The 14,482-nt window shown below is 31.1% G+C and overlaps 1 protein-coding gene across 1 annotated transcript in view; it reads left to right on the forward strand.

Moving 5' to 3' along the window:
* Smp_092020 (putative cement precursor protein 3B variant 2) overlaps positions 1 to 14,482 on the forward strand; it is a gene marked incomplete at its 3' end in the record, with an annotated part of 82,466 nt that overhangs the window by 1,573 nt on the left and 66,411 nt on the right. The window lies entirely within an intron of this gene.

A 14,482-nucleotide genomic window follows, 5' to 3' on the forward strand; every position in this document is an offset into this window, starting at 1 on the left:
ATCATGAGTCAATTGAAGCTAGACCACCATGGAAAACTTGGAAGCACTGGACGGCCGTTTCGTCCTCTTGTAGGACTCCTAAACAGTGAGCATCCACGACCTCGCCTCATGAGATTCAAACCCAGGACCCATGAAAAATACTGAAATCTCCACAAAACCCCTTCTGATTTTAATCATATGCTCACTAGTGACTGACTTCAAGATACATGCACTGGAGTTCTAGTGAGAAGCAGTGACCAGTGGAGTTCAACCACGTCTGTTGGAAGATATCAACTCACTGAAAACAATTGGTGAACGGTTGCTCAAACTTCGTGGATTGGTTGAAGTTAAACATTAACACCGTTGGATGCCGGCTCAGTGGTCTATCGGTTAAGTGCTCTGGCGCAACTGGTAGGTCCTGGGTTCAAATCGCTCCAGGCGAGGTCGTGGATGCGCACTGCTGTGGAGTCCCACAATAGGACGAAACGGCCGTCCAGTGCTTCCAGGTTTTCGATGGTGGTCTAGCTTCAATTGACTCATGATTTCAACTACGAAAAATAATTAACCGAAAAAACTTTAGTTATCTTCATTTTATCCGAACAGTTGCTTTTACTATGTAGATGTTCAAAGTAATTGATAGTGTTGTATGGAGGGAGAAAAAGTCACTTATGTAGATAGAAAAGAAATTTATTTAAATTATTTCCTGTTTTTCTGTGTTAAGTAAAACTCATTTCGATGCCGATTAATATCAAGTCAGGCAGATTATAATTTTTATTCTATTTTATAACATATCATGCTACTCTTATTAGTTCTGAAATTTGTGGCTGTTGAATATTTTAATGATATATATATGGTTCAGAAGAAGCTGAACTTGTAATAGACCGTTATTTATATGAACCTATCACATCTTTTGTGATGATATTGAAATGTATATGCAAACAGTAAATTGATTTTTCTCTCCTAAGTGTTTAACAAAGTAACTTGTATGGCTCACATCAGTAATGTTCATCATTTGTATAACCTTGCTTAATCCATTTAATCAAGGGGAAAAAACTAATATTCACGAGCTTGTCCTTATTACTACTAATATTAATGGCTTTATTCAGTGTTATATTTTCGGTACGGTATAAAATTCTCAATCTCCGCCTGTAGCTCCTCTGGGTGCTATTGCCGGTCCAATACTCGGATAGAGGAGGGATTCCCATGAATTCCCAGCTCAAAGTATTTCAGCAAGATTCTTTTTCTTATTTCTTGATCGATCCAGACAATAAATATTGGGTGATCGACAGTTGGACGTTAACAGTTTGTCAATTGACATCTGAATAATGTTCATTCTTTTCAACGTATATTGTTAGCCACCATGATGTCTCAGATTGTACGTTTTTACAACTCGTGCAGCAAAAGATTGTAAATTTTTCATAAACGCACCTGAATAAGTTTCGCGAGTAATAGACATAGTGCTGTGCTGAAACAAACAAAACCAGAGAACTTGTCGATTATCCAGATGGCAGGAACAGGTAGCCTAGATATTCGAGCAGGCTACCGAAGGGACCTAAAACTATAATCAGATGATGGATGATTAGGAATATCAATCAGTTAAACAACTGGTAAAAGCTAAAACAGAACGACTGTATACTTTAAATTTAATATTTTACAAAAGTAATCACATCCTACTTAGTATTAGTCTCAAGTTATATATCATATTGTTAAAAAGCATAATAATCAAAGGAAATTCTAAATGCGATTTGTAAATACAGTATGGAAAATATTGTGGTGAATGAAAATGATGAATTGTAACTAGGTTTTATATGTTGGTCATAAACAAACAATTACTGAGCTTAAAGTAAAAAAATAACTCCAATCATTCTTCGATATTGCTTAACCAATACGGTAATACATGTCTAGCTCTTGAAGCTGCTTAGGTATACTGATAATGGCCAAAATTCCTCAATACTTTGGGCCATCGATGGACGTTATTAAGGTGTCCCACTCTGGAATGAATAATCTATTCACCGATTTCGCTTTCACAGTGGGTCAGTACATCATTTTGAAATAACACCCAACATCCTTCACAGCGTTCTTATACTAACGAATAAAATAACTAAATACATTAAATCATAATAGTTTCATTTTTAATTAACAATGTCTTCAGTAAGAGGCTGGTCCTTTTTATATATCCGAAATGGAGTCAGTTTATTTGGTGAGATGGGAAAACATTTAGTAATTGTTGTGAGTTCGTATTATTTTTGCATGAGCCGCTTAAAATGAATCACAAAATAATGTGTTGCATAATGACTAGTGTCCTAAAATATTTGGCATCGTTAAGTAAATAAACACTGACTTATTTAAACTCCATTACTATGGACCGGTGGAAATATACTCAACATTGTGACGTCAACTAAGTTTGTCGTGGTCAGAAGTAATGGTCATATTTGCGTACATAAAGTTAGTGAATTCGTCATATTATTATGTAATTTTTATTTTAAAAAATAGATTTCGCTGTAAATCTTGTTGTGACTGTAATTTTCGTTCACTATACTAGACTGAGTTACACCCTACATTACATGCTAGAATTATATCTTGAATTGTAGTTTTTAATTTCCATTTAGGTGTCGAAATTAAAAAAAACGATCAGTATGAGGCGTTATCCGAAAATATAATTTGAATAGAGGAAGGCTGAAGTCTCTAAGCTGTTACACATTACAATAACCTTTAACTACTTCTTTGATTTACTATAGGCAGACTTCTGGAATACGAACATTTTTAAACTAACCGGCATTCGTTTTCCTTCATTGTTCTCAATAACATAATAAGCAAAAATTAGGAACGAGTATGAGAACGGCTAGAAATTCCTAGGTGACAGTAACATTGATCATAAGTAAAAAAAATGCACGATGGTGTCTGATATATACAAGAAAATACACGAAACAAAGCGGATTAACATTCTATGGCATGAAATGCATAAGCATACCAGAAAGAATACACTGATCTGAATAGTAGTAGTAGTAAAAACCGATAAAAAAGTTTGATTAAAAATAATTGGTGCCAACATTAAAATTATCACATAAATTACAGGATTTCGGCACACTGAAAGATTAAATAATCCAGTGGCACTGAAAAGACAAACGAGAAACACACAGAACAAAGCAAGCCGACCATGACCGCTTCACTGTGTTTGATTGCTAACTGAGGTGTCGAAATTACAAACAGGGGTTGAGCTTATTCCCAGTGCTATGAACTGGAATTATGTAATCCAATGCAACATTTAGACAGGTTTTACGTAATTCAGTTATTTGATGTTATTTGCAGCAGAATTCTTTCTATTTCAGCAATACTGTTAGTGTTTTAGAAGTCATGTATGAGAGTAATAAATTATAACCGTTCTCATTCAATTTAATTTTATGTTAACGAATGAAATGGTACGTTAATGTAATTAGGTATTTATTCCATAATAATGAAACTCATTTATGTTGTTGTGTACAGGCAGAATTTGAAAAACTACGAATTTATGAAGAAAAATGATCAATGCTATTTTTTCAATGCTGTAGTTATGATTGACCTCCCTTAGTCATATTGACTTGATTGATTTTACAATTGATATCGCTTCATTTTGAGTAGTTCGTGGGAACTGACTGAAAGCATTAAATCAACTTTTCGGGTAGTTTGATACAAGTCATCAAGGCATTTCTATTGTCTTAGGGCAACAGGTGCTTACTATGTGGTTGTTAAATATAACACACAGTATTTCATTTCGAGCTTTACTGGCTGCAATTGATATCCAGTATGTTTGATTTGTTTTTCAGTGGCATTATATAAAAGTTTAAGACTTTTGCTATTGTATCGCATCTCAAAACATCCGTATTAGTAACAATAAGTAAATTAGGAATACTTAAGTCTAGAAAGTAATGAACACTTAACATAATTCACTATAAGAAGTAAAATGTGATATGTGAAGTAGAAGTTAAACTTTATAAATGAGAATATCTTTTCCTTAAAGCAAAGCAAAATACTGAATTTTCCTTATGAACGATTAAGTGACAGCGGTATACAATAAGTTATAGGTTCTTTACAATTTTGTATTTTTCTCTAAAAAACAATATTCATGTTCACTTGTTCTTGATAATGGGTGCATTTATCAGTATATATGTTATTGGAATGATTTTCGATATTGTCATTATAACATTATCCCTTTATATTATCTACTTGACCCACTAACCAGTCTACACATTTATACAAAATCTGTTCATAATATGATACATATGTTATGGATATATAGTTATAAAGGAATATCTTTATCATACATTTATTCTTTCCAATATTGTAATGAAACTATGGGAAAGTGTTATTTTATCAATGTTAATGATTTATATTCTAATTGGTTAATAAAAAAGCATAAACATCTCAAGGTCAGTTGTAAACTCGGTTACTTCTTGGTATTATTATTATGATTATGGTTTTATTATTGTGATTCATCTGTATCATTCAGAGGTGTGTAAATGTTAAAATAATGAGAAATTAAAATCAACTTCATCTAACAACTTAAGTATTGTGATTATGAATTTTTATTCAAAATCCATTGAACTTCATATTGATACTTGAACAAAATAAATTTTCTTTTCATCTTGTTTATATAAATGACTCAGAATTAATTTAATCAAATCTATACTGTATACTACTTTAGTACAAAAAAAATAGTTATCTGAAAAAAGTTCCAGTTTGTTTACGTGCTTGTTTGTTGTTCGGAAAAATGGAAATGTGGAAGCGATCCCTATATTGAATAATGTTAATTCTACATCCTGTTGACACAACCTGAAGTTGCTTATATCTATATATATATACTCAAGGGAATAGAGATATTGTTTACATAACCTATAATTTAACAATAATATTTCAAACGTTATTGAAATTATTTTACCGTTTCCTTTCTTAACTTGTTTGTTAAATGATAAAGGGATATACATTTGTTCTTGATTTAGAGAATTCTCTTTGTTATTTCTACTAATCTTGGCGTCCAAAATTCTTGTTTCTTTGGTAACAGTATAATTAGATTACAAACAGTCGATAATTATGAAGTAAATTATCGAACAGAAGTGAAAATGAATGATGACGTGATTTCTTTTGTATTTAAAATTAAATTTTGTTTAAAAAAACCGTGTTTGATGCAAAATAAAAAAAGCGAACGCATTTTTAATTACAATTGACAAGTACATTCAATTATATACAGTTCATAAATGAGTTGATATGGGATTCAGTTTTTTTCATATTTTTTCTCATAAGCAGCAAATTAGATTGTCAAAAGCCATAGAATAGAAAGTTTTCACTAATCTTGGTGTTAAACACTGGCAATTCATTCGAAAGAAACAAAACAATCTGTTTTTACATAGTTGAAAGCATGAGTCAATTGAAGCTAGATGACCAAGGAAAGCCCGGAAACACTGAACAGCCGTTTCGTCCTATTGTGGGACTCCTCAGCAGTGAGCATCCACGACCTCGTGCTGAGGAGTACCACAATAGGACGAAACGGCCGTCCAGTGTTTCAAGGCTTTCCTTGGTCGTCTATCTTCAATTGACCCATACTTTAAACTACGCAAATACTTAATCTCCACGAAAACTCCTGATTATAATCTGATTTTAAGCTAAAAAAATCTGTATAACGTCTGCAACTTCATAAGGAATGATTCATTTCGACATTTTAAATCGATATCCATCCATTAAATTAGCGACCAATGAAATGTCAACTACTACTCAGCTTAATTCAAGAAAATCCAACTGTTCCTCAGCGAAACAGAAACATCTACGAACCAGTAGATTCTAAATGTAGTTTTGAATTGTTTTCACTGTGAAATAAATCATTATCTGTTGTCGTCATCGTCTCGCTTGCGCCGTGAGATTCACTAATTCAGGTATTATGGCATTAAAACAACTGTAAATGTGATCTAGAGAGTGATATAAATCTTCTTTTGTATTCAGTTTTCATATTCATATTCACGTCATAAAAACTGCATTGGTTTCCAGATTCAGATATTGCATTGCTCAAGTGGTTATTACAAAAGTAGCATGTTCATCGCTAACCTTAAGAATTAAATGTTTACTGGAATTTGTAGTGTATGGTATGACAAAACAAAACGAAGCCCAAAGGATAAGTGATACTAATCTTATACTATATACAATTGCATTTTTGTAAAAATGAGTAGTCTAATAAAAGTGAAAAAAATTATAAAATTGGTCATTTATCCAAATACTTTTTGTTATTTAGTTAAGGAATACATATTGATTTTAGCGGAAGCCAGTTGAAAAACATTATTTCAAATTACCTGCTCTCATAATTCCTTTGTTTTTTCAAAACAGTGTGATGTCGGCAGTAAATAAAAAAACATACTAGTGTATTAGTTTATTATAAAAAGTTGACAAAAGAAAGAATAATGAACGTGACAGAATAACATAACTTCATTGTATTTCGAGGGTTCACATCAGACACTTAAAACCTAAATAAAATAATGGAATTTATTAAAATCAGTATACATACTTTATTTTGTATTATTGGAGATATTGTCATCAATAGAGATTAGTAAAATAAGCGATAAGTTATGAGAAAACTATAATGTTGTCTGATTTGTACTTGTTTCTATTTGATTATGCTTTAAGGATTACATAACTATAACGTAATGTTTCATCATATCGTCGATTTGATAAACCTTGATTGATGAGAATATCTCCAGTAGTACAATATAAAGTATGTATCAGAAGGGGTTTTTGTGGAGATTTAGTATTTTCATAGTTGAAAGCGTGAGTCAAAGTATGTACACTGATTTTAATAAATTCTACTATTGAAGTTGTAAATGTCTGATGAGAAGCCTCGAAATATGAACTTGTGTCATTTTGTCGCCTACATTATCCGTGCTTCAGTTAAATTTATCAGTGAGATAAACTGCATCTATTAAAACACAGATATATAAAAGCAGAGTACTTTTGTAAATAAATTCTCATCAAGTTCTACAGTCCTTAATCCAAATTATTAGTCCTAAAGAATATATATATGAGCATATATAAATACAGACTTGTGACTGCTCTGGGAATCCACATCAGGTTAACCAATATCACAACAAAATATGCTTTATGTAGACTGGATTAATTAGTTAATTTTAGACAAACCAGTAGTTTATCGACATATTCAACAAAGTTTGACAAATTTCTAATGAGCCATTTTAGTAGCATTTTATTAGTGTTTATTCATAGTGACAGATGACTTGGGGGGGGGGGAAAGTGGTTTGCCAGTTACCCTTTTCGAAGTTGACTTATTCATGCTTTATAAATGTATATATATATATATATAAACAACTATGAATTAAATCCACATTTTAAAGATGAAACGTTTGAATCCTGAAAGTTACTCACATTAACAAAATTATATCCAAAATATTTCAGTGGGTAATTTAAAAATAATCAGTAATAGCCTGCTATAGTTTTCTAAATTCATGATCCATGTGAATTAATTTTTCAGCATTAGCTAATTATACAGAATTTTATCATATCTAACACAAATGTTATATATTAACGTGGATGGGTGGGGGGGTTTGACTTCTAAAATAATTAACACATCGGTTAGTTACTTATGTAATGTTTCAAAGGGATATAAATATGTTGAGATCAAGTATACTTGTACCTAAACTTGAATTCATTTGATTTTTTTAAAAATTGGAACTGGAGATTTGTTTTTTTTCTTCAATGTTTGATAAGTGAAAAACTTTTTTCCATTATTTAGTCTAATTCAATAATAGAAATATTTAAGTGTATGTAGATAGATGGGTTATTTCCTTTCCTTTTTGTTTTCATTTGGATACGATTTGCCTAAATCATGAACATACATGCTAATATATATACATATAGATATATTCGAAGTCGTTCACGCCTATATATATGAATCCTACTTTATTCTCTCAATAAAAAAATGTTCAAATTCTTAATTTAGTTCAAGTTTAATGGATCATGTTATGCATATTTTGATTATTTATTTATATATTTCAATGTAACATTTCTCCTATACTGTAAGCTTTTAAAACGATAACTTATTAATGAATGATTAATTTAACTGAAATTTAACGTATATTTAAGTTAGAGATGTAAACAGTTTAATTTGAAACCTAATGGAATATAAAATGGGAAAGTATTCATCTGAGAATTATTCAATCCTCAGTAGTGATGGAAAATGATATTTACTTTAGATGGGTAAAATAGAAACAAAAGACATGGGATGGTCTTTGTAAAATAGCTTTTGGCTAATAGTTTTATTTTATAATGAAGCAAGATTTGAATGATTTTACTATGAAGAATCATGGATGGATGACTAGTCATGCGATTCCAGTGTAACTCAGCTCCATTTTACGCATACTTTTTACGTTAGGCAAAGTTGATAAAATTGTTACTAAGGTGACCTCTCTAATGGCAATGATCAATATCTGTTAAACTGTATGCCAAACAGTTATTAAAAAGTATCAAATTAATAAAAACTAGTTGGGTTTCAACATAAACTGTGGATACGGCATCAATGTATTTAATTTTACAGAAAGTTGTTGAATAGAAGCATGATTATTTGTAGAATCTTTGACACAAAGACAAGAATTCAAGATTCATTCGTACTTAATCGTAGATATAGATTTGTTAAACTTCTTCCACTTTTACCTTTTCATATTCTGTGCCTTCGATTCTTTAATGCAAGTCTAATTTTTATATAATTTCCTTTCCCGTTTGGTATATACATGTGTTAATGTTGGTAAATTATAACGATATATAGTTCTGTTGAGCCTCGATTGCTTTATATCAGTCTGAAATAAATTGTTCTTGGTTGTTGAAGTAGTATAAACTAATAACTACGTCAGTAAATAAAAAACAGGACTCTAAGAGTGTAATGTTGTAATTGAAAGGAACGTATTCTGTATTCTGCGTTTTATCATTATAAATGAATGTTTAGCTTCAAAATCTAAGTTTGAAGTAATTTTCACATTGTGTACAAAGATTATTGATCATGTCTCAAAAGTTGATAGGGACATGTGTAAGACAAATAATCTCTATCCAGAAAGTCATACTGCCCTAGGATCATCTGTATTTATGACTTACAGTTTGTTTAATTGTATAAAACTTGTCTTATTTGAACTGCATCTTTATTTGCTAACAAGAATTACATAGTATGCAAAATTGTAGTGAAGTTTGTTATGTCTCGATGACAATAGTGAATGGTTAATTTGGGACCTGTTTATGGACCAATCCTATATGTATATTTTTTGGTATAATTGTTAAGTAACCAAACTATTCATATTGCCGTTCCTCTTATTATAAGCTTTATTTTGACCCATAAACTATTATTATAAGATTTACCATTCTTGAGTTATTCCTAGTCCATTAATTACTGCCCCCCATATTCACAGCCACATTTAGCTGAATTTTGTACAAATGTTATTTTCTATTTTCTGGTACGATGTGGTCAGTTTGATTGGTGTATATACTCAGTATGTTTGAAATATGGTGATCTATAGTGCAGAAACTATTATTGGTGTTCTGAACTTAACTGACTGGGCTAGGCAGATAGCAGGATCGACAAGTGCTCTAGACTGCTTGTACAGGTTTCGTGTGTCATTGATCCGATCGCTAAATCGCTGCTCTATAATTGGCGGCATTATCACGTTATGCAATAACAGATCATACAGGAGGTTCACAAGATATAACAAATTACCTACAAGTTTACACTAATTCTTTCTGTTTACTAAGTGCGACTTTACTTAATCTTATTTAAATAAAATATTACTTAGGTTACTTGACCAACTAATTTCTTCATTTTATAGGTCTATCAATTTCAATTACATTTTTTAACTTCATTATCTTTCCATTGATAAAGTTAGTTTTAAATGTATATTATGCAACATCACTGTCCCTAAATATCTACACATATGCAATAATTAAATTTTATTAGTTTCTTTTTGTAGACACATTAATTTCTTTGAAAATTTAAATTAAATTAAAAAAAAGTGATTAGATTTTAATCTTAAATTGATTCGTTTAAACAAAAGTTTGCATTTATCGGTAAATAAGCAGACTAGTAGATAGGCATGTAAAGATAGGAAGGGAATGTTTAATAGTTGTACAAGCTAAAGTCTATGTAGGCAAATCAGACTTATGAAGGGATGATTTATCTGAAAATATTATATTGATTGTTTAGTTTTTTTTATCCGAGGCAAAGTTGTGGAATGCTTTTGCATTTTTGTGTTGTTTTAAAAGAAACGACTAGTACCTTTTTACTCTGTAGCAATTCATTTTATAATGCAACTATTTGTTGTGATAAACAATAGTGATCCGAGTTTTTTTGTTATTCTAGTACAAAATCGTTCGGTAAGATATACATTTACCAACAAAGCCATCTTGCATAGTGCTAAACAGTGAAATGAATGAAGTCAAGAAATGTATGCAGCCTAGAACCTCAAAAGGTATAAAAGAATGAATCTGTGGGTATCTGGTGTTGTTCATTACGATTTTGGCGTTTAGGTCTACCATTACGATGGTGAGATCCTTTCTTGGGAACTTCGCTGTGATTGATAGCAGCCTCGAGTAGAGCTGATCTTTATTATCGTCGTTGTTATCATTGGTTGCTGCATAACATTGGATAACATTCATCATCAATCCCTTCTTCTTTGTTTTGAGTAATGTTTTGATAATCCTGGATCCTTGAGATTCCTATCCTATATGTGCATTTCTTGCTTCTTTGGACAGCATCAGAGCAACTCCCTGAGTTTGTGGAGCATTTCCTTTTTCGTGACTGGAGTACAGCAGCATCTCTCACATACCTGGCCTTTGTTGTTCAGATTTTGTCCAATGGGTTTCACTGATTCCGAGTACTGCCAATTTATATCTCCTCATTTCCAATGCTATTTGACTGGTCTTCCTGGTCTCCCACATTGTCCGAACGTTCCATGTAACTATAAAAAGTGTTGATCCGAGTGTTAGAATGGCCATCGGCCCCGTGACTTCCTAATAATCTTGGCTTTCATTCTGAGGCGTCATAATTCATTCTTCAACTCCCAGGGCAGAGTTTAAATGGTTTAATTTGTTTAATCTGTTTGGCGTTCTCTTAGCAAGATTTTGTTCTATGGGATGGGGTTACCGACACCATACCCAACCTTCCTCCTTTTACCCGGGCTTGGGACCAGCAGTAACTCTAGAAGAGCTACAGGCGGAAGTTAAATACACTAAACTAATAAGTGTTTCTGATTTCATGTGACTGTTAACAAAAGAGATATTCATTTATATTTAAATCACTCTTAAAAGAACATCGAATATCAGAGAAAGTAGAATTGTATATCATTATATGTCTAGGATTTCCATTTTCTTACTGTTTACTTTCAAACAGTGGGTGCGGGATACAAACAAGTGATGAGTCCCAAAAAGAACGTAGCATAGATTCTGGTTTTCACCAATAGCCAGTTTTCATGAATATAATACAGATCATTTTTAATTCATTATGAGTAGGATCCATACGTTTTTTCAAACATATCCTTAAGATCACTTGATTTTCGTATCGTGTGATAACAGATTTCGAAAGACCAAATTTCAATTCAAAACTGTGTATCACTCTTAACAGTGATGAAGTAACAGTGGTTGATAATATAATCAACTAAAAGGCGTATAAATGTCTTCGAAAAGCACCCTTTGTATATAAACGCTACATATTTATATTCGCTTTAATTTTCCGGTGTAAACTAAAGGTGATTATTAGTTTAAAAAAGTCATAAACACATTATTGAGATAAATGTAGTCTCTAAAATGATTTCATTCACCTACTTATTGAATGTCCACGTGATACTTACTCTAGAGGAGCTACAGGCGGAGTTGTCCACGTGATATATACATATATATCGCTGCGTATTTTGAAAACATTCATATGTTGAATTTATTTTACAATTTACCAATGGGCCTTTTTTGCTTAACCTCAACCTCACTAATTATATAAAAAAATTAGAAGCCTAAGTATAACATGTGAAGAAATAGGTGTCAATCATCTGATTGTATATTACATAAAAAATCGAACCTATCAATTCTACATAGAACTACATCTGTAGTGTGAATGAACCGAATTTCGACATTGCTTACTATTTCTTTTAACTCCCAACAATTTAATGCTACATTAAAAAATTACTGAGAAAAAATAAGTTTAAAAATCGAATAGTTCATTGGATAAAGCGCTTGGCCTTTCTTGTGAAAGGTTACAGGGCTCGATTATCAGGGTTAACATTAAAATTAGAATGAAAATAAATCTAACTTGCTAGGATGAAACCAATCCCTTGCAAACTACTACTAGCCACTATCCAACTTCACTTACAAGTTCATTGTTTAGTCTTTTTATTTTGATCTCACATCTGTTAAGTGATAATATGAAAGCCTAATATGAAGAATGAATTCGTTTTATGAGGAGGATTAGCCTATCAAAAATTCAATTATTTTATTGTGAAACTTAATTATGTTAATTAATTAGTCTACTTAATCGTTTTATCAGTAAGATGAATTAGTTCATTTACAGAAACGTTTATAACTGTGAGAAATTCTGAAGCTGTTCTTTAATGGCCTTAAGTCTATTTAATTTACTTGATTTACTAGGCTGATGATAAAAAGGAAATAACATATTACATTCCCAAGTTTATAACAATCTAGTATATTGTTTTGTTTCTCTAAAAACAGTTCACATGCAACGCTATTAAAATAAATTAGACAGCAGTTGTTGTACAAACTAAATGACAATCAAATTGGCAAGCAAGAATAATAACATTCTTAATTGTTCACTTATGTAGGCTGGGATTTGAAACCAAAACTGACAACATATTTATCATTATTAAACTAATATAATTCATTAGTATGAAAATAATATGAACGAAGTTGAAAAAAATTGAGTCAAGCAAAATGTGTGAAACACCCATTAATCGATATTCCAGCCCAGATCTTACAATTGAAATCATTGTCAAAAGATATGATAACTTTAAGTTTGCTCATAAAGAGTGACAATAAAGGTATTACATAGAGAATTATAAAATTTCTCGCTTTTGAGAAGCAGGGGACTAATATCATGATAATCAAAGTATATCAGTTTATTGAGACTTATGAACTTGAAAAAACGGACTACTTGAACAGACATATTTTAATAGTTTGATAATCTCGGTATTTTCACCATTGACTAATATAATACAATCGTGTTGGTTACATAGACTTCTCCATATATCATACATTTAGTGTTCAATTCAATTCAATTTGAAATCTTATGTGGCCACGTTTAAAAAAATCCGGTTAACTGAGCTCTGAGAATCCTGCAGTGTTTACTGTTTTCGCCAGATGGTAGATACATTACGATACGAATGATGGACTTATTTTGACGATTTGACAATTTTTATGGTGAAACTCATTAGAGCGTATTTTGATTCTATAAATACAGTACTATTAGCACTGAAAGTTTAGTAAGAATAATTGGTTTAATTAAGTTAATTAGATTTTCAGTGTGAACTAAATTTACTTTAAACTTCTTGAGTATGAACATTTAACACTCTGTTGGAAATCGAACACATAATCATGGTGGATTGCGTCTAACCTGTTACATCTCGATAAACCAGCTATTTCATCATATTCTACTTCAGTCTTCAGAAAAATACTTTTTAGCTGAACAATTTTTAAAAGTTATTGGATTCGGAAATAATCATATAATAATTGCTACATTGCAGCTAAAAGCTACGATCAGTGAGAATTAGGCGTATTACTGATTTTAATGAATGTACATCTTGGAATTTTCATGAGTTCGCATGTTATAATTAGGAAATAAAAAAATTTCAAATAAGTTATTTACAGCTAGGTCACTTAATAAGTGCCCTGAAATCATAGTTGGATTGTAAGGAAGATTACAATCATTGACTGTCCTAGTATCTTATTCTAGAACGATATAGCTTTACCTGTGCCCGATGTTTTCAACGGTTTCCTAACCATAATCAAAACGTGACGTGAACTTTCTTCAAAGTCTTTTTTCATATAATAAGAGAGTGTTATTTAGAAATCTGAATAAAGCCGGTCTCATCATCTAAATAACGCGAAAATAACTTAGATCGATAATGTTAATTTCCTTGAAAAATATAAAAACATCCTTTAGAAGGTAAAAGTATTTGATTCATTCAAATAAAAATATTTGTTTACAAGACTTCATATAGATTCTTAGTTGGTATGTTAAACCCCTTTGTTTTCAATTTTAAAAATGTTTAACGCTTTTCAGTTTTCAGACGAATGATAAATCGAGCGGAACAATGATAAAAGACTTAGTCATTTCGTTATGTAGAAAATAAGGAAAATTAATTCAAGGAAATGAAATCTTAATGTTTTGTTTTAATCAATAAAATAATTATAATAATTTCTATAGCAATAAAAAAAAACAAAAATAAAACAGAACAAGGTAAAGACGTATATTACCTTGATAAATAAACAAACTGTA

Source organism: Schistosoma mansoni, chromosome 1 (assembly GCF_000237925.1).
Source record: "Schistosoma mansoni strain Puerto Rico chromosome 1, complete genome".
In the NCBI taxonomy this organism is placed as follows: domain Eukaryota; kingdom Metazoa; phylum Platyhelminthes; class Trematoda; order Strigeidida; family Schistosomatidae; genus Schistosoma; species Schistosoma mansoni.